The following is an 8,818-nucleotide window of genomic DNA, read 5'->3' as shown; positions in this document are numbered from 1 at the left end:
CGCCTCCTCCCCCTCGCCGCTCCTCTGCTCCCCTCCACCAGCACCCACTCCTCCCCCGCAGCGGTCTCGGCCATGACCCGGGTGGCCGGAGATGGGGTCCCCCGCCCCAAGCGTCAGGCTGGCGGACGGGAGCCTGCGGCTCCGGCCGAGTCTCGCCGCCCTACCCCGGATGGATCCCGTTGGGAGGCGGAGCTGCGCGAGGACCTTCTCCGCGGTCCTGGCCAGGCCGAGGCCGATGCCGTCCCTTGGCGCTCCACGCGCACCCGCGACCCTTTCCCGGAGTCTTAGCGCGGCCATGGCCATGACCGGGAACAGGACCGGGACCGGCGATCCCCTCCTCGCCGCTCTTGCTCTCCTCCTCGGCCTGACCGGGCGGCAACCTCGCCCCCGCGGCACTATGATCCCCCTCGGCGTCAGGCTCAGTTCCCCCCGTCGGGTTCCAATAACAACAATAACCGCAACGGACGGGGCACATTTGCTAAGAAGAAGAAGAAGGGTGCCCAACCCCAACCGGGTGGCCCGACGTCCTCGGCCACGAACCCTTCGGTGGTGACGGCTCCTCTCCCGTCCGCGGCCATGTGCTTCAACTGTGGGGTGGTCGGGCACTGTCAGGAGATTGCCCTAAGGCACCAGCTTGCTACCTATGCAAGAGGACAGATCACCCCGCTGTCCTCTGCCCGGTGCACCAGCCCCCTGGGACACTTGGGTTGTTTGGGTATGCGTTGGATGATTTAGGCTTCTTCCAGATGGACCTTCCTGAGTCCCGGGCCACCCCGCCCATGACCGCTCTCATCTCGGTCCTGGATGGCCGGACCGCTTCCCCGGCCATCATCTCTGAGGAGCTTCGCCACCTGTTCAACCCCGATTGGGATTGGGAGGTGACCCCGATCTCGGACCGGGAGTTCACGACGGTCTTTCCGGACCCGGTCAGCCTCCGCTATGGCACCCACAGGGCCAGACTCACGCTCGCCCTCAACCAGCTCTCAGTCCGCATCTCAATACTGTTGGTGGACCCTCTGGTGGTGGCCACCCTGTCCACAGTGTGGGTGTAGATTCGCGGGCTTCCTACACCGGCTCGCGACGAGGGTGTCCTCCGCGGCTTATCCCGTCTGTTGGGCAAGTTCATGGCGATCGACAGTGCCTCCCTGCCCAAGGGCCCTGCTGTGTGGATGCAGATCAAGTCCCCCAATCCTTCCAAGCTCAAGACGACGATCCGGATATTCTTAAATGACGTTGGCTACGACCTGCTCGTTTCCTCCGATCCCCTCAACCCAGAGGCGGGAGATGGCGCCGCTCCAGGTTCAGGTGGGGGCGCTGATGCTCCGGGCTCCTCCCGAGAGCCTCGTCGCGACTCTCCCCGCTCTGAGGCCTTTGACGATGACTCGACTGACTCTAGGGATGACATTCCTCCTGCTGGCTCCTCTCACCCCTCGACCACTCACAGCATGGGTCATGGCCCCTTCGACACCAATCCGGGGGACGAGTCTGAGGACATTGCGGCCATCGCGGCCATGCTCGACGAGGCCGCCACCCTCCCTCCTCCCTTCCTCCCTTCGTTGTCCGTATCTGAAGAGGAGGGGAGCAAGGTCAGCCGGAGCAGCATGGAGGTTCGCCCTCCATCCTCCCCGTGGCTGGTGTCTCCGGCGCCAGGCCGGGAGGACCTCTCGGCACCGACGCCTCCGGAGGTCTCCGTGGTCCCGCTTCCTTCGTCTCCCTCCAGGTCACCCAGGTCCCGGGGCCGCCCTCGTTCGGCCTCTACCCTGGTGTCGTATGCCCGGAAGAGTGCCAAGCTTGGGGTAGCGACGGGACTGTCCGGGGCCTTCCCGAACGCGGTGAAGAAGGCTTCGCGACGTGCCGCCATCCGCAACCTCGACACAGGTCCGTCCAATTCCCAAGCCCCTTGTTCTGATTTCGATGATATATGTGATGCGTCCTTCTCCGCTCTTGCTAGGATTCCTCTTGGTCACCTTGCCAAGGTAGCGGCTGATTCAGCTATTGTTTTCCGTGGCGAGAAGGGCCCGGTCCTTGAGCAGCTTGCGTCCCTCCAGGCCAAAGAGATCCTGTAGGGCCACCTCACAGCCACTAGGGCTCGCGAGGCGGCAGTAGTTGCGGAGGCCCCCACCCCTCCACCTCGCCGTCCCCGCGGTCGGGTCGTCTCTGAGGCTGACCCAGGTGAGGTTCGTGGCCGGACTCAATCTCGTACTACTCAGTTACGCTGTGCTCTTAGTGCTGCCTCCACAGTTGGGTCCAGGGAGGACCCGTTAGGCGAGTGATCATGCGCGCTCTATTTTGGAACCCGCGGGGCTTCGGCCATGATGGCTGCCGCAGGCAGCTCATAGAATACATGCGTGACGAAGCCATATATGTAGTGGCGATCCAAGAGACAATGCACACTGAGTTCTCTCTTATAGAACTTGAGCGTCTCAGTAGACATATTTTTGCCTGGCACTGGCTGCCATCTAGTGGGGTGACAGGTCACTCCAGTGGCATCCTTTTAGGTGTGAAGGATGCCACCTTTGAGGTGGGCTCCATGGACCGTGGAGCCCACTTTGTTAGTATGGAAATCTGGGAACGCGACGTGAACTTCAAATGGGAGATCATCGTGGTCTATGGCCCAACCGATCACAGTCGGTCCGCCGCTTTCTTGGCGGAACTTCATGCCAAGATTTCTTCCGCAACCCTCCCGGTCGTGGTTGGAAGCGACTTTAACCTCCTTCGGTCCGCCGAGGAGAAGAATAACTCTCGGGTGGACTTGGCAGAGATGCGTCGTTTCAATGACTGGGTTGCAGATTTGGGTCTCCTTGAGCTAGACAGGGTGGGGCCGAGATTTACCTGGACGAATAGACAGGTTTCCCCAACCCTTAGTGTGCTTGATCGGGTGTTTGTCTCTCCCGATTGGGAACTCCGGTTCCCTTTGGCATCTCTCCAGGATATTACCCGTATTGGGTCGGACCACATTCCTCTCCTCTTAGCTTCTACGGATGAACGACTGCGCCCTCCCCCGCAGTTCTGTTTCGAGAATTTCTGGCTCCGGCAACCAGGCTTTATGGAAGCCGTCCAGACCCACTGGGTCTCAGCTCGTGCTGAGCCCCATAGGCAGATGTCGATCCTTGATGAGTGGCATCATTTGTCCAAACGATCCCGGCAGTTTATGAAGAGATGGGAGGCGAACAATGGGAGGGATGTTCGGATTTAGAAGGCTTCCCTCCTCGAGGAGATCCGTGCCCTTGACCTCCGTGCAGATATCGCAGGGATCTCTGCTGAGGAATGGATGCATAGATATAATTTGGAGGATTCCCTCATGGAGATTTACTCCAAGGAGGAAGAGTTTTGGCGCCAACGCGGCTCCATTAACTGGGTGCTATTTGGGGATGCCAACACTGCTTACTTCCAGACTATCGCCAATGGCCGTAGACGACGTTGTTCCATCCCCCTCCTTTGGGAGGGTGGACAGTTGTTTCAGGACCCCCAGGCTATCCGCCTGCTAGTTGACGACTTTTACAAGTCTCTATTTCAAGGACGGACCCGAAATGGTGTCGCCCTTGCCGACCACATCTGGTCACGCGACCAACAGGTTTCCCCCAAGGAAAATGCGACCCTGCTTGCCCCCTTCGACGCCGCGGAAGTTGAGACTTTTGTCAAAGCTATGAACTCGATCTCGGCCCCAGGCCCTGATGGCTTGCCGGTCCGGTTTTTTCAGGCTTTCTGGTCGATGGTTAAGGATATCATCCTTGATCTTTTCAGCAAATTTTCTGGGGGAACCCTCGACGTGTCCTGACTTAACTACGGGATTATCTCCTTGATTTCCAAGGTTCCGGGTGCGGCAAACATTAGACAATTCCGCCCTATCACAGTGCTCAATGTGATATTTCGGATCCTCGCGAAAGGGTACGCCACTAGGGCGGCCCTTATTGCTCCCCGGATTCATCATCCGAACCAGTCGGCCTTCACGAAAGGGAGATATATCTTGGATGGGATCCTTGCCCTCCATGAAATTATCCATGAGGTTAAGAGCAAACACCTCCGTGCGGTGTTCTTCAAGATCGATTTCCATAAAGCCTATGATACCGTTCATTGGTCCTTCCTTCGGGAAGTGTTGCTGAAGCGTGGCTTCGACCCTCACTAGGTGGCCCGAGTGATGCAGTTAGTTACGAGTGGCCGGACGGCTGTAAACATTAATGGGGAGGTTGGACCTTACTTCTTGACTGGCCAAGGGGTCCGACAGGGAGACCCGATCTCCCCATTTCTCTTCAACCTTGTGGTTGATGCGCTCGCTTCGATTCTGGACTTGGCCAAGCGCGCGGGTCACATCAGGGGGATTTGCCCCCATTTGGTGGCCCATGGGGGTTTGATCCACCTCCAATATGCGGATGACACCATTATGATGGTGGAAGGGTCCGACGAAGATATTCAGAACCTCAAATTCCTCCTCTACTTCCAGGAAATGTCGGGCCTCAAGATAAACTTTGCCAAGAGCGAGGTAATGGTCTTGGGATATTCTCAAGGGGAGGCCCAGCGGATTGCTAACCGTTTGAACTGCCGCTTGGGGTCCTTCGCTCGGCTCCAGGAGAAGGACTTCCGTCCAATAATCGCCAAGCTCCAACCTAGAATGGAGCCTTGGCAAGGGAGGTGGCTTTCCAAAGCCGCTCGAGTGATTCGAACTCCTCCCTTATTAGCTTATTGATGTATATCATGGGATTCTATAGCCTACACGAATCCCTCCATCATGAAGTTACCAAACTACTCTCCCGATTCTTTTGGGCAGGCGAGAACAATAAACAGAAGTACCACATGGTCAAGTGGTCCGAGATCTGTAAACCGAAGGACCAGGGAGGCTTGGGGGTTATTTCCTCTAAGCGAATGAATATCGCCCTCCTGTCCAAATGGCTTTGGCGGATCCAGACTGAGGAGGGTGGCCCGTGGCGTCAGATTATCCGTGGGAAGTACCTTCGTGGTCAACCGCTTGCGTTTGCGTCTAGGACTGGAGGTTCCCAATTCTAGCAATCAGTGATCCCTCTGTTCCCGGTCCTGCGCATTGGGACCTCCATCCAGATAGGCTCCGGTGATGCCACCCTATCTTGGCTGGACAGATGGGTGAGTTCCCGCCCCTTTGCAGATCGTTTTTTGCGCTTTTCTCTATCTGTGTACGCACATAGATCTCCGTGGCTGCAGCCCTAGTGAATCTAGGCGCGATTGCCCTCCGCCGCACCTTCGGGGCGGTTGAACTCGCGCAATGGGAGGAGTTACTTGAGTGTGTTGTCCTACACTCCCCCGCTCTGGAGCCGGATGCGCTTTCTTGGCACCTCGAGCCAAGTGGTAGATTTTCGACTAGATCTCTTTACCAGGCGATTGTTCCCACTCCTGGTCCAGCGGAGCTAGCGGTGCTTTGGGAAATCAAACTCCCCCTGAAGATCCGTATATTTTTATGGCAATGGGTTCGAGGACGCCTCCCCTCAGGCACTGAGGTCCGTAAGCGTAATGGACCTGGGGATGGTCTCTGCCCCATTTGTCTGGTACCGGAAGATTGCAACCACATCTTCTTCCGGTGCCCGGCAGCTCAGTTCTTATGGAGTTGCTTCCGGGAGGTGGTTGGGGGCACGTGGTGCCATGACAACCTCCCAGATTTGTTCGGGGAGGTCTTTAGGCTCCCCGGGTCTAGGCACGCCCCTATTTGGGTCGCGCTAGGTACCCTTGCCTGGTCCCTTTGGTGTACCCATAATAAATTAGTCATCGAACGAGTGATTCCATCTCGCGTGACTGATGTGATCTACAAAATGTGTGGCTTCTTGCAGCTCTGGAGACCGCTTAGTAAGCGGAGCGACCGCAGCGTCATCGACAACATCATGGCGGGTCTTCCTGCCTTGGCAGCGTCTTTTGCTCCTCCTCCACCGCCACCACCTCCTCCCCCCGAGCCGGATTAGAGTCTCCTTTTAGCTTTATTTGGGGCTTGTCTTGCTGTGCCCCCAGCATGATTCTATGACTTATTGTACTTGACTTTGTGACTTTGGATGCTTGATGGTATGCTTTATAATATAAAGTGGGGGAAAACCCTTTTTCTTTTTTCTTAAGGATATCCTTAATTAGTTGCTCCTTCCAAACAAGAGCTCCTGGAAGGAAAGTGGTCTCTTGCCAGCTGGAAATAATGAACTTGGGTCGCTCACGCCTCTTTGTCTCGCGCACCTCGTGGTCCATGAAGAGGTGTACTTATGACATTTGTTGCCAAAGGCTGACTAATTTCACGAGAGCTATATCTCCCTTCATGCTAAATGGAAATTGTTCTCGCTTCAGGAACAACGCGAGTGGGCCAGCCCATTAGCTTAGGACTCGCCTGACGTTTGTTCGTTGTAGTTTTTTCTTTGGCCATTTTGTTTCTTCACTGGTTTTCTTTGGTATAACTTTAATTTTCTTTTGTTTTTCACCGGTTTCTTCATTGCTTATACGGTTTATACACATTTTCCTTTTTTTTTTCTTTTTCCTTTTTTATGGTTTTCTTTGTTTATTTCTCAACTTTTTTGGCCTCTTTGTTTCTTTTCTTTTTTGCAATATTTATCATCACTTTTTTGTTTCCTTTTTCTCTTTAGTTTCATTTCATTTATTTATTTGGTTTTCTTTTGTTTTCCCCTCTACTTTTTACAGCACATGTCTACATTTTTTTATTACACATTGTACATTTTAGTACACATCAAGAACATATTGTTTGTACATGTTTTACATTTTTCAAATACATGTTAAATATTTTCGTTTTGATTCTATTGTTTTCTTACATGCTATACATCTGTGATATACATCTATATTTCTTTCAATACATGTTTAACATTTTTCATATATATGAATAAAATATATATTTTAATATAGTTTTGATGTCTATTTTTTATACACATCGTGCATTCTTCTTATTTAATAGATACATTTTTTATAAATGTTAATGTTTTTAGATATGCATGTTTACCATTTTCCATATACATGATTAATTTTTTAAAACATATATTTTTGGATCTCTACTTTTTCCATACACATCCTACATATTTTGTACATGTCAGGAACAATTTTTAGGTACAAGTTTAAAATTTTGTGATTGCCTTTAGGGCCCTTGGTCTCGCACAAGCAAGACATAGGCGCGCCCACGCGAGATGGAAGCAGGTCTCGCCAGGGCTATATGTCGCCCGTACTGATTCCTAATAGCGGGCTAACCCACTTTGTAGCACGGGCGCTGCGTGTGGTGCCCATTGTTCTAGCTTGTAGTGATCGCTGTAGAATTCGCTCGCTCCAGGTCTTTTCTCAGTTCCTATTTTTCTTCGTTTCATTTTGTCTTCTCATAGCTTTTTTGTTTTTTGCCAGTTTTTGGTTTATTTATTCCCTGGTTTTCTTTCCCCCCTGGTTTTTTTGTTTTTCTTTTTTCTTCTTTAAACTTTTGTTTTCTTTGTTTCTTTCTGTGTTTTCCTTAATTTATTTTGTTTCTTCGCTTTTATTTTTTTTGTCTTTTTTCATTGTTTTTCCCAGTACTTTCTACTTTTTATCATCCATATTTGGAACCTGAAGCCAAAATGGAAAAGGATGGTAAACGACTACAAGCTGAAGACACATGTAAGAGGTCATGTGACGAGTACTTTGCCCGTGGCGCTTCTGAAGATATTGACCTGTTGCTTGAGTTTTTGCGACATCCTCTGTGAGCAGCTCGTGTCATCCACTGCTACTGTTTCACCATTTTTCAGCTAAAAGTTCACGCTCGATTTTGAGCTACTACCACTCTTGTTCAGAGCAAGTTGTGGGCATTTAAGCCCTAGTCTAACTACCAATTAGTACATGTGTTCTTCACATTATTGTTGTGTTTGTCGTGCTATGCCCAAATAGGAACCTGAACTTTTATTTGCATGGGGATACCTATCAATCCGAGCCACCACGATTTGATGAATCATTGCGAGCTATCTTACTGAACCCTGAGGTTTCAGAAAGAGGGGTCATGTAATGGTTACTAGGTAGACAGTCTCTAGTCAAAATACGAGAATGTCTTCTTTTTTTGCGGGTGAAAATACTACTGTCTATTTCGAATTTCTGCTCTTATTGGATTTTCAAAGTGACAGAACAAGTAATGTAATCATCAAGGTTTATCAAGCTGGACAGAGTGCATAGACGTTATGAAAAAGTATGCCTCAATTTTTTTTATTTTCCTTTGCACTTGCGCCATCCTAATTGGACACAGGTCCTAACTGTTTCTCTAATGACACTCTTGATACAAGATTAGATACTATTCTGCCGGTCGTCCACAATAGACACAAATATGATCCAGGCATTTAAATTCAAGCAACTAATATCAAGCAGTACAATTGATTTAGCTCCAAGGGAACGGTAAGCGCCGTTCAGGAACCGCCAAAACTCAAAGAAGGATCTGTTTGATTTAGGTCCAAGGGACCGGTAGTCATTGTTCGGGAACAAACAAGAATCAAAGATGGATCCATTAGAGTTAGCTTCAAAGCACCGATAACCGCCATTTAAGGAACCGTCAAGAACAACGATGGAGCCGATGGATTTAGGTCCAAGGGGACCGGTAGTCGTTGTTCAGGAACTGACGAGAATCAAAGACGGATCCATTAGAGTTGGCTCCAAAGCACCGACAACCGTCATTTATGGAACCATCAAGAACAACGATGGAGCCGATGGATTTAGGTCCAAGGGATCGGTAGTCATTGTTCGCGATCTGACGAGAATCAAAGATGATTCCATTAGAGTTAGCTCCAAAGCACCGACAACCGCCATTTATGGAATTGTCGAGAACAACGTTGGTGCCGATGGATTTAGATCCAAGGAAAACTGGTAGTCG

The sequence above is a fragment of the Triticum aestivum genome, chromosome 7A (genome assembly GCF_018294505.1).
Source record: "Triticum aestivum cultivar Chinese Spring chromosome 7A, IWGSC CS RefSeq v2.1, whole genome shotgun sequence".
Taxonomy (NCBI): domain Eukaryota; kingdom Viridiplantae; phylum Streptophyta; class Magnoliopsida; order Poales; family Poaceae; genus Triticum; species Triticum aestivum.
This window is presented reverse-complemented; position numbering follows the sequence as displayed.